The sequence below is a fragment of the Pseudonaja textilis genome, chromosome 1 (genome assembly GCF_049901715.1).
Source record: "Pseudonaja textilis isolate UNSWEBS1 chromosome 1, rPseTex1.2, whole genome shotgun sequence".
NCBI classification, from domain to species: domain Eukaryota; kingdom Metazoa; phylum Chordata; class Lepidosauria; order Squamata; family Elapidae; genus Pseudonaja; species Pseudonaja textilis.
The window spans coordinates 183313733-183329174 of record NC_141990.1 but is presented as its reverse complement, the minus strand read 5'-3'; the positions used below and the strand labels follow the sequence as shown (position 1 = coordinate 183329174).

At 38.9% G+C, this 15442-nt stretch overlaps 1 protein-coding gene across 7 annotated transcripts in view; it reads right to left on the bottom strand.

Moving 5' to 3' along the window:
• ZNF385B (zinc finger protein 385B) overlaps positions 1-15442 on the bottom strand; it is a 250822-nt gene that overhangs the window by 106876 nt on the left and 128504 nt on the right. The window contains exon 1 of one of the 7 annotated variants that reach the window (XM_087919884.1): positions 13051-13164. The exons of 5 other annotated variants lie outside the window; for them this stretch is intronic. The gene's annotated coding sequence lies outside the window, so the exon portion shown is untranslated. Of the gene's footprint in view, positions 1-13050; positions 13165-15442 lie in introns of those variants that run through there. One more of the 7 variants, XM_087919883.1, reaches the window with a different exon arrangement.

Genomic DNA, 15442 nt, shown 5'->3' with positions numbered 1-15442 from the left:
TTACTATATTTTTACTTTCTTTTCTATTTCTTTTATTTTCTGCACCTTCTATTTTTATTCTTTTTAGTTTTATTTTTTCCTATAATAAAATTGTTATCTAAATAAATAACAGAAAGATTAAGCAATATTTCTCAGAAAATTAATACACTGCTCAAAAATATAAAGGGAACACTTAAGCAACACAATGTAACTCCAAGTGAATCACACTTCTATGAAATCAAACTGTTCACTTAGGTAGCAACACTGACACTATCAATTTTACATGCTGTTGTGGAAATGGAATAGACAACAGGTGGAAAGCATAGGCAGTAAGAAAGACATCCCCAATAAAGGATCACTTTTGAATGCTTGTGGTGCTTTCACTCTAGTGGTAGCATGAGATGGAGTCTACAACCCACACAAGTGGCTCAGGTAGTGCGGCTCATCCAGGATGGCACATCAATGCGAGCTGTGGCAAGAAGGCTTGCTGTGTCTGTCAGCATAGTGTCCAGAGCACGGAGGCCCTACCAGGAGACAGGCCAGTACATCAGGAGACATGGAGGAGGCCATAGGAGGGCAACAACCCAGCATCAGGACTGCTACCTCCACCTTTGTGCAAGGAGGAACAGGAGGAGCACTGCCAGAGCCCTCCAAAATGATCTCCAGCGGGCCACAAATGTGCATGTGGCTGCTCAAATGGTCAGAAACAGACTCCATGAGGGTGGTATGAGGGCTCGGCGTCCACAGGTGGGGATTCTACTTAAAGCCCAACACCGTGCAAGATGTTTGGCATTTGCCAGAGAAAACCAAGATTGGCAAATTTGCCACTGGTGCCCTGTGCTCTTCACAGGTGAGAGCAGGTTCACACTGAGCACATGTGACAGACGTGACAGGGTCTGGAGACGCCATGGAGAATGTTCCTCTGCCTGCAACATCCTCCAGCATGACTGGTTTGGCAGTGGGTCAGCATTGGTGCGGGGTGGCACAGCCCTCCATGTGCTCGCAAGAGGTAGCTTGACTGCCATTAGGTACCGAGATGAGATCCTCAGACCCTTTGTGAGACCATATGCTGGTGCGGTTGGCCCTGGATTCCTCCTAATGTACGATAATGCTAGGCCTCATGTGGCCGCAGTGTGTCAGCAGTTCCTGCAAGACGAAGGCATTGATGCTATGGACTGGCCCACCTGTTCCCCAGACTTGAATCCAATTGAGCACATCTGGGATATCATGTCTCGCTCCATCCAACCATGCCATGTTGCACCACAGACTGTCCAGGAGTTGGGGGATGCTTTAGTCCAGGTGTGGGAGGAGATCCCTCAGGAGACCATCCGCCACCTCATCAGGAGCATGCCCAGGCGTTGTAGGGTGGTCATACAGGCACGTGGAGGCCACACACACTACTGAGCCTCATTTTGACTTGTTTTCAAGGACATTACATCAAAGTTGGATCAGCCTGTAGTGTTTTTTTCCATTTTAATTTTGAGTGTAACTCCAAATCCAGACCTCCATGGGTTGCTAAATTTGCTTTCCGTTGATAATTTTTGTGTGATTTTGTTGTCAGCACATTCAACTATGTAATGAACAAAGTATTTAATAAGAATATTTCATTCATTCAGATCTAGGATGTCTTATTTTTGTGTTCCCTTTATTTTTTTGAGCAATGTGTGTTTGTGTGTGTATGTATGTATGTATGTATGTATGTGTATGTATGTATGTATGTGTATGTATGTATGTATATATATATATATATATATATATATATATATATATATATATATATGTGTGTGTGTGTGTTTTCTACACACACACATACACACACACACACACATGCATGCATATATATAGATCCAACAGATGATCATTACAAGAAGAAAAACCTTCCAGATGCCTCAAAATATATGGCCTCCCCAAAAGACACAAAGAAGGCATACCTCTGAGACCCATAGTCAGCTCCAGAGGAGCACCACTACCAAACCTAGCCAAATACCTAGCAAAGCAGCTACATCCCCATGCTGAAGCAACAGCTTCACATGTACAAAACTCATACCACCTCTTAGAAATGATCAAAGATCTACACATGGAACAAAAAGATCTGCTTGTAAGTTTCAACATGGTTTCACTATTCACCCATGTCCCGATAAAAGAAACCCTAGAAATCATCAAAAACAAATACCAACCACCCAAACACCTCATGGAACTAGCAGAACACTGCTTAACCAACACATATTTCATATACAAAGGACAAAGATAGAAGCAAATTGAAGAAGCCCCCATGGGATCACCACTGTCACCCATTATTGCAAACCTGTTCATGGAAGAATTCGAATCCAGAGCCCTGGCAAATGCCACCCACAAACCCAAACTGTGATTAAGATACATCGATGACACATTTGTTATTTGGCCCCATAGAAAAGAAAACCGAAACAATTTCCTAACACACCTAAACAGCACACACCCCAAATCAAATTTACCATGGAAACAGACCGAATGGTAGGGCGATATAGTCGTAGTGCCAGTCACAAAAGCAAAACTAAGATATTTGTAGTGAGCAGGTCTAATTGGTATATATAGATACGCCTCTGTCAGATCTATAGAGGTCAGGACATCGTTCTCTCTGATGCTGAGCAGAATGGACTGGAGAGTAGTCATCTTAAATTTTCGATAAACCAATGATCTGTTCAGATGTTTGAGGTCCAGAATTGCCCTCCAGCACCCTGAACTCTTTGGGACCACAAACAATAGAGAGTAACAGCCTTGACCCCGTTGTTCAGATGAGACCTCTCTAATGGCCCGAATATGCAGAAGATGATTGATAGCCTCCTGCATCAACTCTCTCTTAATGGGTTCCGTGGACCTAGGGCTCCTAATGAAAAATTTCGGGGGGGAGGATTGAAACTCTAGCACCAAACCAAACCTAACAGAGTCCCTGACCCATGCATCAGAGGTGGAGCTGTCCCATTGATCAGCAAACAATTTTAGCCACCCACCAATGGGAGCTGCTGTCAAGGACTCACTTGGGGCGACGAAAAAATTGGCCTCCAATACCTCTGCGGTTTCTTCTGTTTTGGCCTCCTCGCTGACCTAGGCCTGTAGCCTGATGTTCTCTGCGATCTGGGAACGTATGGGCTTTGATAGTAGAAACGAAAGGAACCCCTTCGAAACGACTGGGGTGTTCTGTTTTCAGACCTCCGAAAAAGAGGGGGAAGCACTTTTTTCTTGTTTCTATTCTCAATAAGCAGGGGCTCCAAGACACTTTCAAATAATTTATCCCCCAATATTGGAGCTGATGCCAGCTTGCATTTATGCTTGGTATCTGCCTGCCAATGTCTGAGCCATAGCAGTCTCCATGTTGATACCTGAGATACTATGGTTCTAGACAAGAATTTGACTGCATTAAATGTGGTGTTGGTGGAGAATTCTGCCGCTGCAATAATCTTAGCAATGTCCTGGTGGGCTCTGACATTTGACGCCAGCAATATATCCCTCAAGTGGAAGAGCCATCGTAGGGAGGACCGTGTAAAAAAAGGATGCAGCTGTAGCTGCCCTAATGGCCCAGGCATCAGAAACATGCGCCCTACGGGAGTGCCAACTCTGCTCTCTTTTCCTCCAGTCTCAGGGCTTCCTTGGCCTCGTTGGGAAAGGTTGAAGAAGAGGCCAGTGCCACAGTGGGCTCATCCACCTCCGACATTTTGAGAAAATTTGAAAACTCTGGTGCCAAATTATAATATCGTTTATCGTACCCTGTTGGGGCTGGGTAGGATGCTGCTGATGCCCATTGATTTTGTACTAATTCAGCAAACATACGAGGGACAGGAATAGTTTCTGCCTCATTAGCCAGTTGTGAGAATATTAGATCCTCGGATTCGCCCTGAGACCCTGTTGACAATGGATGATGGCTTGATGTGCCTAGTTTAGTGGTGTTCTTTGCTTTGAACAGTAAAGATTTAAAGAGGTGCGGACGAAAAAGGCCAGAAAAAGTAGGTTGGTCCGGAATGAGGCCTTCGTCATCCGACATTCCTCATTCTAGTGGGTCAGCCTCTGACAACCCCAAGTCCATCTGATGGATCGACCCCACCTCCATGGGAACATCCTGGTCATCTAATTCCACCTCTTCCCAAAGACCCTGGACTGGTATGTCAGGAATATTGGGGAATACCCGAGTTTGATGATGTCCCATATGCGCAAAGGATCGAGCAGACAGGGATCCCGCTTCCGAGGTAGCCAAAAAGTGTCTGGTCTGCATGGATTGCTGAACTCCAGCCGCAATGCCCTTTTGTATGGCCATCTCCATCCATTGCCTCATTTCGATGGGAATAGTCTCAGGTAATCCCTCCTCCTGTCTTAAACCGGTGGCCGTAGGGGTGAAGGTTGCCTCTGGGATTCGCCAGGCAGTGCTCATTGGAGGAGATATGCCTTTGGGAGGCTGTCCAGAAATAGTCTGTCTGGGCTGGGGGGATAAGTCCAGGGGCCCCAACAATGTACTTGGGCCCTGATCCAATTGTTGTGTCGTAGCCATCTTGTCCGCCTTCCTGGCCCATTTCTGCAACTGCCTTTCCAAGGGTTGGTGCCATCTATGGGCATCCTTATCCGCCACCTTAGAAGCCTTTTTGGGGTCCACTGACTTATCTCGGGACTTATTTGTCTTGAAGCGGAAGACGTTGTCACCTTCCATTGTGGAGGACTGATTCACGTGCCTCTAACTTTATTTTTTTTTAATTATTATTATTGTTATTATTGTTGTTATTGTTATTATTATTTGTACTTAGGGGTGATGCCTACCCCTGTGGTTGAAAGTAGAACGCTTCTCCAGGAGTGTAAGTCTATAGATAGATAGATAGATAGATAGATAGATAGATAGATAGATAGATAGATAGATAGATATAGATACACACACACACACATACACATGTTTTCTTAAGTCTTCGCAGGTACTTACATGTATGGCATTCAGCTTTATTCGGGTATTTTCCCACGTCATTATACTTATGCTTTTAAAGTTGTAGCAACGTTTCGGCAGAATCTCATCTGACATCATCAGGCTTCTGTATTGTGTTCGTCTGTGAGTCAGACTTTTACAGTTGTTTCAGTTTTAAATTTGGGGCTAGCCTACTGCTGTGCCAGAATGGTTTTTTCTTCATCCTGATTAGTTGGGATTCTTGGTCTGTATTTATTGGTCTTGGAGTTTGCTGTGTTCTGCTTGATTGGTGTTTCTAATATCTTCTGTCTGTTTTGTGGCTTTTTTTGTGTCTTGAATGGCTGGCAACATTGTGTCGCTACAACTTTAAAAGTACAACTATAATGACGTGGGAAAATACCTGAACAAAGCTGAATACCATACATATAAATACCCACGAAAAGTTAAGAAAACACACACACAAACAACACACACACACACACACACACACACACATATATATGCAGGTCTTGGTGTGTTCGGGTCTTTTACCATGTAAGATTGAGAGTATCTTGGCAACATTTCGATGAGGTCCCACTCGCCATCTTCAGGCTGGTGCTTTTGGCTTCGTGCTTGTGCAAGCAAAATGTGATCAGAGCTGCTATAAATGCTGGTGGGGAGGTGTGGTGTGCTGGCTCTGCAGTAAGCAGGCTGGTTGGCTATGTTGTTATTTCTTGATTGGTTGACGGAGTTGATGTTTGTAGATTGGTTGGCTCTTTTGTAAGAACCTGTGTGGCTGAGGTATTGTCTGTGTGTCTATCAGCCTCCTGTGTTGTCACAACCTGGGTAATGACCTTCTGAGTTCTATTGTTGTGGCATCCTGGGTCTTGTGCTGTAATCTCCTGGATCATTGGCTGTGTTGTAACATTCTGAGGTTTTGTGGTGTAACCTCCTGAGATGTGATGTCCTGAGCGGATGGCTGTGATGTAATGTTCGGGGTTTTGGTTTGGCTCTGACTTTGAAGTCTGGCTATGTGTTCATGGCATGTGTCAGTTTGCTTAGTTTGGGGGTCAGGGTGTGTGGCAGCTGGTGATGCAGCCGTGGTCTGGTTTCTGGACAGGTTGCCTTTCGTCTATGGGATGGGTTTCGGTTTGAGTCTGGTGAGGGAGATTGGTGGTGGTGTCATGTGTTGTTTTGGGTCCGGTGTTGGTTTTCGTGGCTGGGACTCGTTTGTCGATAAAGGCTAGTTTCCAGATGTCTGGTTGTCCCGTTTATTCATGTTGTGGGGTGTTCCTCTATTTCGATGGCTTCCCTGATTATCCTCTTGTTGAAGTGTTCAGTATTGGAGATTAATTTGGTTCCCTCAAAATTAATTTCATATCCTGTGGCTTTAAGGTGCTAGAAAAGGGAGGTAGTATTTTCTTCCTTTCTGACTGCATTCTTGTCTTCTGCGATGGTTGCACTTATTCTCCTGTTGGTCTGAAAACCAAGGAGTTTATGAAATACCATGCAACAATTGCCCAGCCACATACATTGGACAGACCAACAGGAGAATAAGTGCACCAATGCACCCATGCACCGATATCACTCCAATATCAAGCAAAAGAGAAAGCAAATGTAGAAGAATTCAGCTGCACTAATAGCAGAATAATATGCGTTCATTTGATTTTCTTACTTTATTTATATACCACATGCTTCTGGAATCCAATAAATAAAAATCAGTAATGAGAATAAAACCACCCAGAATAAAAGAGTATCATAAAACATTATAATATCATAAGCAATCACAAAAATCCACATATCATAAAAATAAATTGAAGAACAATAAAAATAAACATATCCTAGCAGGAATTAATACTCAACAGCAACTGAAGGGACAAGAATAAAGTCATTGTAGGAGAGAGACCTCTAGACAACAGGATGTGTTTGTGATTTGGACCTGAAGAAGCCTTTTTTTTATAGCATAAAGCACAACTTCAGCCTCCCTTATTAATGACTGTTTTCATGAGGCCTGTCCCTCTAGGCCAGTGTTTCCCAATCTCAGCAACTTTAAGATGTGTGCACTTATTGCTAGCTAACATGTGAGTCCCCACATCTTAAAAGTTGCTGAGGTTGGGAAACATTGCCTTAGGATTTGACAGACAGAACAGCTGTGGGGAAAATGGGAAAGGCACAAAATGCTTTTGCATGCTGTGCAACAGGCAGGAAACTAAAATAATTATGTCCTTTTTTTCTGACACTGATGTGTTTAGATATGAAATGAAATTATAATTTCTTATATTCATAAACATTTCAAAATATTTAATCTATGCAGCAAATCTTAATTAAAAACGTCTTTTAGCTGCTATCTCAACCTACTGTTGCATTAGGCAAACATGACTTTTTTAACTGCAAGAATTATGAAAAGATCAATAAAGTAGCATTTAAGGACGCATTCATGATATGGGTCTTTAACAACAGTATCAATTTGACCCTCCTGGCAAGTAATAACTATTTAAACTGATCCTTTGCATGACATATATCATTGCATAATGAAACAGCAAATTGTAATATTTAAGAATTAACACATATTCCTACTTACGCCTCACACAGTGTATCAGAGGAGGGGAGCCTTCATGCCAGAAATGACCGCTTATGTTGACTGTGATCAGCATTGTTCTCACATAGCATATTACAAAAACTTCTGGCAACTCTAGTTTTCAGACAAAATTGCTGCTTAGGTTAATGACGAAGTTAGCTGGACAAGAACAGTTCGCAGACTTCAGAGAATTATTTACCACCCTTTAGCAAGTGGACTCTTTTATCTTGTCTGCTAAAAATACAGACTATGATTATACGCTTGGAAAAGAGGAAGCATAGATCTGCTCCCATCAATTCTGTGGCAGCACAATCCTATCCCCTAGAGCTCAGATTCTTGCAAAATGTCACTGTGCGATGTCAAATATAGTGTTGATCTGCCTAAAGGATGGAATTAACAATTTAACAATTTACAGAAAAGCTTTAGCTACCATTAGTGTTTCTACCTTTTTTTTTTTTTTGCTGAGAAGAAGGATCGTTGCCTGCATGCAGCCTGTGATTTCTAGCTCCCAAACTGTTATTAGTGGGGATTACTATGTTAAATATACATTGTTACCAAACTAGACCACCGAGTGGCTTAAATATGATCCACATGAAAAGGAGTATGAACTTAACTCCCTTTGTTTCCTGTTATGGAAAGTTTGACTACATAGTAGTGCCAGAGGGATTGGTATGTTGCCCCTAGTATCTGGGTACTTTATGAACTATAGTTTTTAAACTAATTATAAGCTACATACTTTTCATGGATGTATTGGGCAATTGCAGATAAAAAGCTCAACATTGATGCAATTCAAAATGGTATCCAATTTGCCAAGAGGTAAGAAGTGGAGCTAAACTGCAGGTGATTCTCGCTGATTTTATAGCAGAACTATCCTAGCATGCCTTGTTCTATGTAGTTAATACTTGTACAGCTGTGTGAAAAAGTCCTGCATGCTTTACGGTTTATGACATTTTTTGATAGGCCATTGATTTTACGATATTTTGTGCTAACTGCTATGCAAATATTGTTATATTTAAATAAATACTGGCGGTTTTTAAGTGAAAAGCATAAGCTTTTTTCAATTTGGTGCTGTTTGGATGGGGATTGTGAATTTTCTTGCATGCTTACAATGCGTGCTTACAATGACTATGAAAACAGATTAACTGATGCATATCCAGTGGCATATATGTTGTAATTACTAAGGATGATGCTAGTGTTTTTTAAGCATTTTTCTTGTTTGCGGCCCTGAAAAGGACCATTTAGGTAACCAAACATGGTTACTAATATGAAATTAGCCAGCCCTTATTGCTTATCACTAGGCGGCATTGCTTCGGCATAGAGTGTATAAGCCTTTGCACGTGATCTTTGGTGACAATGTGGTGCCAGGCTGCAATAATGGATTCAATCAGCTCCTGCTTAGTCTCTGGATGCTTCTTGCTTATTTCATAACCAGTCTGGGCCCACAAGTTCTCAATTGGGTTCAAATCCGGGCTCTGAGATGGCCAATCCAGGAATCGAACACCATGCTTCTTCATCCACTGCTGGACGGACTTGGCTCGATGACAAGAAGCGTTGTCATCCTGGAAGTAAAAGTCCTTCCCTACAAGTTGCTGAGCTGAAGGAAGCATGGTCTTTTCCAGGACTTCAGCATACTGCTTGGAATTCATGATTCCCTGCACGATCTGTATCCGACCAATAGCAGAAGCAGCGATACAGCCCCAGATCATTATGTGCAATGGATGCTTCACAGATAGATTCAGGCAGTACGGCCCAAATTCTTCAGCTGGAAATCTTCTGACATACTTATTACACTGATTCCCAGTCAATAAGAGAGTAGTGAGCGTCTGTGAGCAAAGGTTTACTTCGAGCCCTGCAGCCTTTGAGCCCTCTGGCAAGCAGTTTGCGATGCACTGTGCTTGTGCACACTTTTACATCACATGTTTCACCCCAAATTCTTGTAATCTGAGGTGAGGTGAGCTTCCCATCAGCCATTGAAATGTGTTGCAGAGCTCTTGCCATTTTGTTGACTTTCTTGGTCTTCCACAGTGGAGCCTGTCATCAACTGAACCAGTTATTTGGTATTTTTCAACCACTCTGCTCACTGTGGTGCGATGGCATTTCACTCTCTTGGCTATTTCTGTACAGGAGTAACCCACTTCATGAAGCACAATGATGCAATGCTGCTGCTCAGTCCTGGTGAAAACAAAGGCCTTCATCCTTGCCCGCAGCCAGAGCTAAATTAAATTTCTTGATGCTTTTCATGCCTATTTATAGTCAGAGTATGACAACATTGATTGGCTCATAGATTTAGCCTCTGTGCATTTTGATTGGTCAGCCAAAGCTCGCTGCTAATTGGCCACTTTCAATCCTAACATTCTCGAAAATTCAACTTGTGTTTGTTTTAGCACATAAACTCACTCAAAACCTTTAAAAGACTTTGGTTATATTAATAAAAATTATGCATCTCAATCTGACTACAGAAATTTTCATCAAAGTTCTAATTTTGCGTGGTTTCTTTGAGTGAAAAGTTGATTAAACATGTAAATACAGCTTAAAACTGAAAGTGTGCAGAACTTTTTCACACAGCTATAAATAGGACAGGGAATGATGCATAAGGGCAACATAGGAAATGTCCAGACATACCAATATTTAAATGTATACATATTTCATTTCTGTGGCTAAGCCTTCTGTTAATTCATTCCTGAAAAAAAATCACTGTAATGTGGTCATCCCAATTATTGGTTGGTCAATCTGGATGAATCTTTTTGGAAATCAACTTGCCTGTAAAGTATTCTGAATAGTGTATATTGGAGGTGGTGACTCTGACAGCTATATGCAATGAAATTTCATTTTAATGTATGCTGATTAGTGTATATTCAAAGTGACTTTATTAAGTCATTCTAAGTCTAAGTCTAAAAAAATACTTTGGTATTTAGTGAAACTTGTTTAGTGGTTAAGTAGCTGGAGATGAGTTAAAATCTGTTTCTATTGTTAAGATTCATAGAGTGATTTCCAAAGATAAAATACTCTTAATTTTCCTTTTAACTTTGACTTCCAAGGCAGTTTGGTGAACTTAAAACAACCATGGCATAGATCATAACACCAGTGAGTAGATTGAATTCTTAAACCTCTCTGAAAAAGTAGAGGGGCAGGAGATCAGCCACATGTGCTAAGATGGCTACACCTTGCAAGAAGACCATAGGATAACAGTTTTCTGTGGACTTGAGCACCGGAAGATGACAGGATCATTCATCTTATTCACAATGGTAACTGAGCTTTTTAAAGGACACTAAATTGTCAAACTTCACTTTCTAATCAGTTTCAAAAATTGCCAGTTAAGTATTCTGAGCAATTAAAAACCTTTGGAACAACAGATTTGAAAAGTCTTCATCCAATGAGTTTATCTTCAACTCCAAACAAAATAAACATTAATTACAACCTTAACAACTTAAAGAATTGGAAATAAATAGCAAAAAGCTAAATACATTTTTGATCTAAGAAAGTTATAACCAAATCAAAGGAGCAGATAAAATTGGAATGCTGGCTTATATTATAAGTTTGTGGAATTAACCATGAAAAATAAATGAGTTATCATGGGAAACATATTTATTTCAATTATCCTGGCAATTGCAAGTCTTAACAAAAGATAAATGATGAATTAAGAAACTGGACCCTGGAGTGAACTAAAGATTTTAAGCAGAAAGAAAGACAGAAAAAAACTTTTCTCAGTTAATACTGACTTTTAGAATGATACAAAATGTTATGACATCGAAAATATTGAAGAATTGATCCAGAAGTTAATAACTACAATATCAATGCTGTTGGTAATTATGTCTGCTTCTAGGAATAGGCCATGTTTTAAAGATGTTAATAAAGGATAGATGTAAACCAAATTTTAACTGATAAGATAAAGTATAGAATGTGGAACTACAAATGACAGGCCAAGAGAATAATTTGGAAAAAGAGCATTTACTAAATATACAAAAGAAACTGGCTGAAGTTTTTAAAAAATTAACAGAGAAATACAAATGGTAAGCAAAGAAAATGACCTGAAAAAAATGTTTTCTTGTTGGATCTACAAAAGAGGCTTGTTTAAGCCTTGAAAGCTAATCAATGGGATAAAGAAAGAGGTAGCATTCTACCGGTTCAGCCCGGTTCTATAGAACCAGTGGCTCCGAAGAGCAGCTGACACCAAAACAGTTCGCTGCGACCATCTTCTGGTCTTCTGTTTGGCCCACCCGCCTGCCCAGGTTCTAGGCTATGCTTTATTCCCTGCTTTGTCCTCCTTAGCTGCTTTGTGCAGCACAGCTGAGTGCTGCTCGTCAGCAGGAGAAGGTGAATGCTTGCCAGAGCCAGTAATTTGTAAATGTGTGTGCACGCGCACTCACCGAACTGGTTGTTATGCTAGTAGGATACCACCCCTGGATGAAGAGGTATTGAAGAGAAATCAAATCATACAAGATTTGATTGAGTTAAAGATTAGAACTGTTAGAAGTAAAAGGAAGAACTATAAAGTTGGTTTAGTTGAGCAAATTTAAAATAAATCTTGTTTTTTGCAATGTTCTGACAATCTTTTACAGACTTTTTGCTGATATCTAGAGTGAAAAGTTGATGCTTTAGAGATTTGCTTATAGATAAGGGATGGGATATGGGATAAAGAGATATCTGTTTTATAGAGGATGAAGAATTACTGAGTTTGTTTACACTTGTGATGACCGTTGAAAGTCATTTTTTATATATTTCATTTTTTATTATCTTTTTTCTTTTTCTCTTTTCTTGTACGCTTTATTCTTTCCTTCCATTCTCTTCTCTTTCTCTAAATTAGTTTGTACTAGTTTTTATTAATCTAGTTGAACTTCTTAATAAAACTACATTTTAAAAAGTTTCCTTTTACTTTGAAGCATACTTATCAAGAAATAATTCTTTTTGCTGATGATCCTGACATAAAGGAATTTAAAAATCCTATTGAGATAGATAAAATTTAATTTTGTACTAATCCGGAACATTAAAGTAATTGGCAGTTGGGTGGCATACAATTTAATAAATAACAACAATATTAATACTATGATTAAAGAGCAGCTGTACCATAATTTAGGTGAGGAATTTTTTTTTACTTAAAAAATAATCCTCACAAAAACTAGAGTGAGTTTTGTCAGAGATGATTTAGTACAGGATTATTTCATATGTTGCAAAATGACAAAAAAATATTAAACTTCACGTATGTAATGGCAAAATATTCAGTCTTTTTAATATATATCCATCCACATAAAATGAATGATGTTCATATTCAATTGTAACAAAAATTGGATCAGCAATACATATTAATAGTGAGAAATTTTAATATCAACTTGATGAATCAATCTTGCCATACCCAAAACTCCTGCAATTCTATTAACTTTGTGGAGTATAAACATTTTCCCAATTTACATACAATATATATTGTGAAATATTTACGATTTTTAAGAAAAAACAGACACCTCATATGGGTAAAATAATTCTTAAACAGGCTCATCTCTAGTATTACTTTCCATTTTTTACATCTTTATGTAAGACAAAGTGGAACTGAGCAATAAGAATGAAAACTTATGAACTGTTAGATACACCTTTTGTTTAAAAATACCTTGCAAATGCTATTGCTGTAATCATCCGCAAAATCAAGATGAAAATCACATGGAGGCAGCTGAAAATAAGGTGTTCTGCCTTTGGCTGCATTATGTACTAGGCTGTACTGGAAAATAAGCCTTTGCGGGTGATACTTGCCAAATAATACCTTCCCTTCATCACATGAACAAGCAACATGCTTTATATATTACGTCAGGGTTAATTGGAGGTTGCATGGCAAACAGATGCAAAAGACTGAAGATCTGGAGAGGTTTGATCTTTAAAAAAATAAACAGACACACTTTTTGAAGATCACACCTGCATTTCTATATTATTTTTATTTATTTCTATATCTACATCTACATATATTTGTTTACTAAAGCCAGCCATATTTGTTTACTAAAGCCAGCCAAAGTCAGGTGTTTCCCAAACCTGGTGCAATAATACTAACATTCAGTCAGATTATTGTCACTATTTTTAGTAAGAGGCTGATGTTCATAAGAAAATCAAAAGTGTATCCCATTTAATCTAGAATGAAAGAAAACTTTAAACAGAAAAATTAATCATGGGAAACAAGAAGTGAAACAGAATTCTATTCACATTTCAACTTGCCAAAAGGTTGCAAACAGAACTAAGAATAATATTTATAAATTAAAGATGAAGAGAGAGAGAAATTTGGAATTCTATGAAAAAGCTCTTAAAGATACTCAGGTATCAGACTATTAATAATGTAATATATCTTATTATAATAGGAGCGAAAGAAGAAAAATTCATGTAATATGAAATTTGTGTTTAAGATAATTTAAGTTTGTAAGAAACAGCTGGTTATTTGGCTTATACAGTATTATACATATTTATCAAATTTACATCAAAAATGAACAATAATTTTTTACATTAATAGAGCCACACCAAGGTTCATTTCTATCTCTTTCTTAATGTATATATTTGATAACTTCTATCCACATAGTCTGAGAACTTACTCTAAAGGGGAATATATACACTTTTTATAGCAACAATTGTTCAATTTATTTATTTTACAGAAGTTATACAACAATTTCTTATTGTACCTAAGCTCATTTTCATATATCATTTGCATTAATATCAGGATCATATGCCTTTATTCTCTGGTATGTTTTCTACTATAAAAGCATCGCATGAAATAACTCACACACCTGTGCAGTGCCTATTATTGTCTGCTTGTAAGCCTTGTCCTGGCATTTGTTGCGTTGCTATCAACAAGAACTTGAACATGAGATTTTTGGGTAACAACTTCAGAGGCTATTCTTTTGTTGTAAAAGCTCTCTGTTGTTATGGAGACAACAGACAAAGAGTGATTTTCCTGCATCACAGATTACTATTACATAGAAAAGGCTATCACATAAACTGGCTAATGAATCAGATAGTTAACTGAATAGCCATTCATTATGTATATTTTCCAATGTTTTGTTAAACATATCCTCCTCAACCTTATAAGAATTCATGGGTCATTCAAACATAATTAACTACTTTTATCCTACTTTTCTACAGAGTGTTTCCGTCATCCATTTTATTGTCACAATACCCATATCAAGTAGATTAGAATTACTGGCATCATATAATTTATTAAATCATAGATTTGACATCAGGTTTTATTTTTAATAATTATTTGGGTTTGGAAAACATTTTAAACTACCATATATGGTTACAAACCACAACTGAAGGGTTCACACAATGCAATATTCTAATAGCAACTACACTGCATTATTATTATTATTATTATTGTTATTATTATTATTGTTGTTGTTATTATTATTATTATTATTATTATGCATTATTAGCGCACCAGCGTGCCTACCGTGCCTGTCCTACTGTTCCCATTTATTTGTACTCATTTATTATGTATATACCTGTTTTCTCATACATGCTTGACAAACTAATTAACTAAATAAATAAAATAAACATTGCATTATCATCTGGGGTTTTTGCACTCGTGTCAGAAGCACAGAGGCATTTCTGGGGTCAAAAGGATTAGCTGGTAACATCACCATTGCCCTGGGAACACCCATTTGGGGACTTATTTCATCTTCCTGGGAGAAGCTGGAGTGAAGGATGGGAGCTCAACCCTATCCCACTGCAACTTTCAGGTCTTGAACGCAGGCTTCTTAACCTCCTACCCAGCATCCCGACCACTCGAGCCACCACATTCCTATTATCATCTGGTGTTTACCAGGGAATGGACACCATTGAGGTTTGCAGATGACTAGACTTCCCTAATTCTAGACAACCTGTGTCCTGTTGGATCATTTCAGAGATATTTCCTTACCTAAACAGCAAAACAGAATAGCTAGGGTTCAGCAAAAAAAAAGCAGTACGGATAGAAGTGACTTCCGACTTCTTACCAGTTTCCCCATTGAGTTTCCCTGTGCAAATCT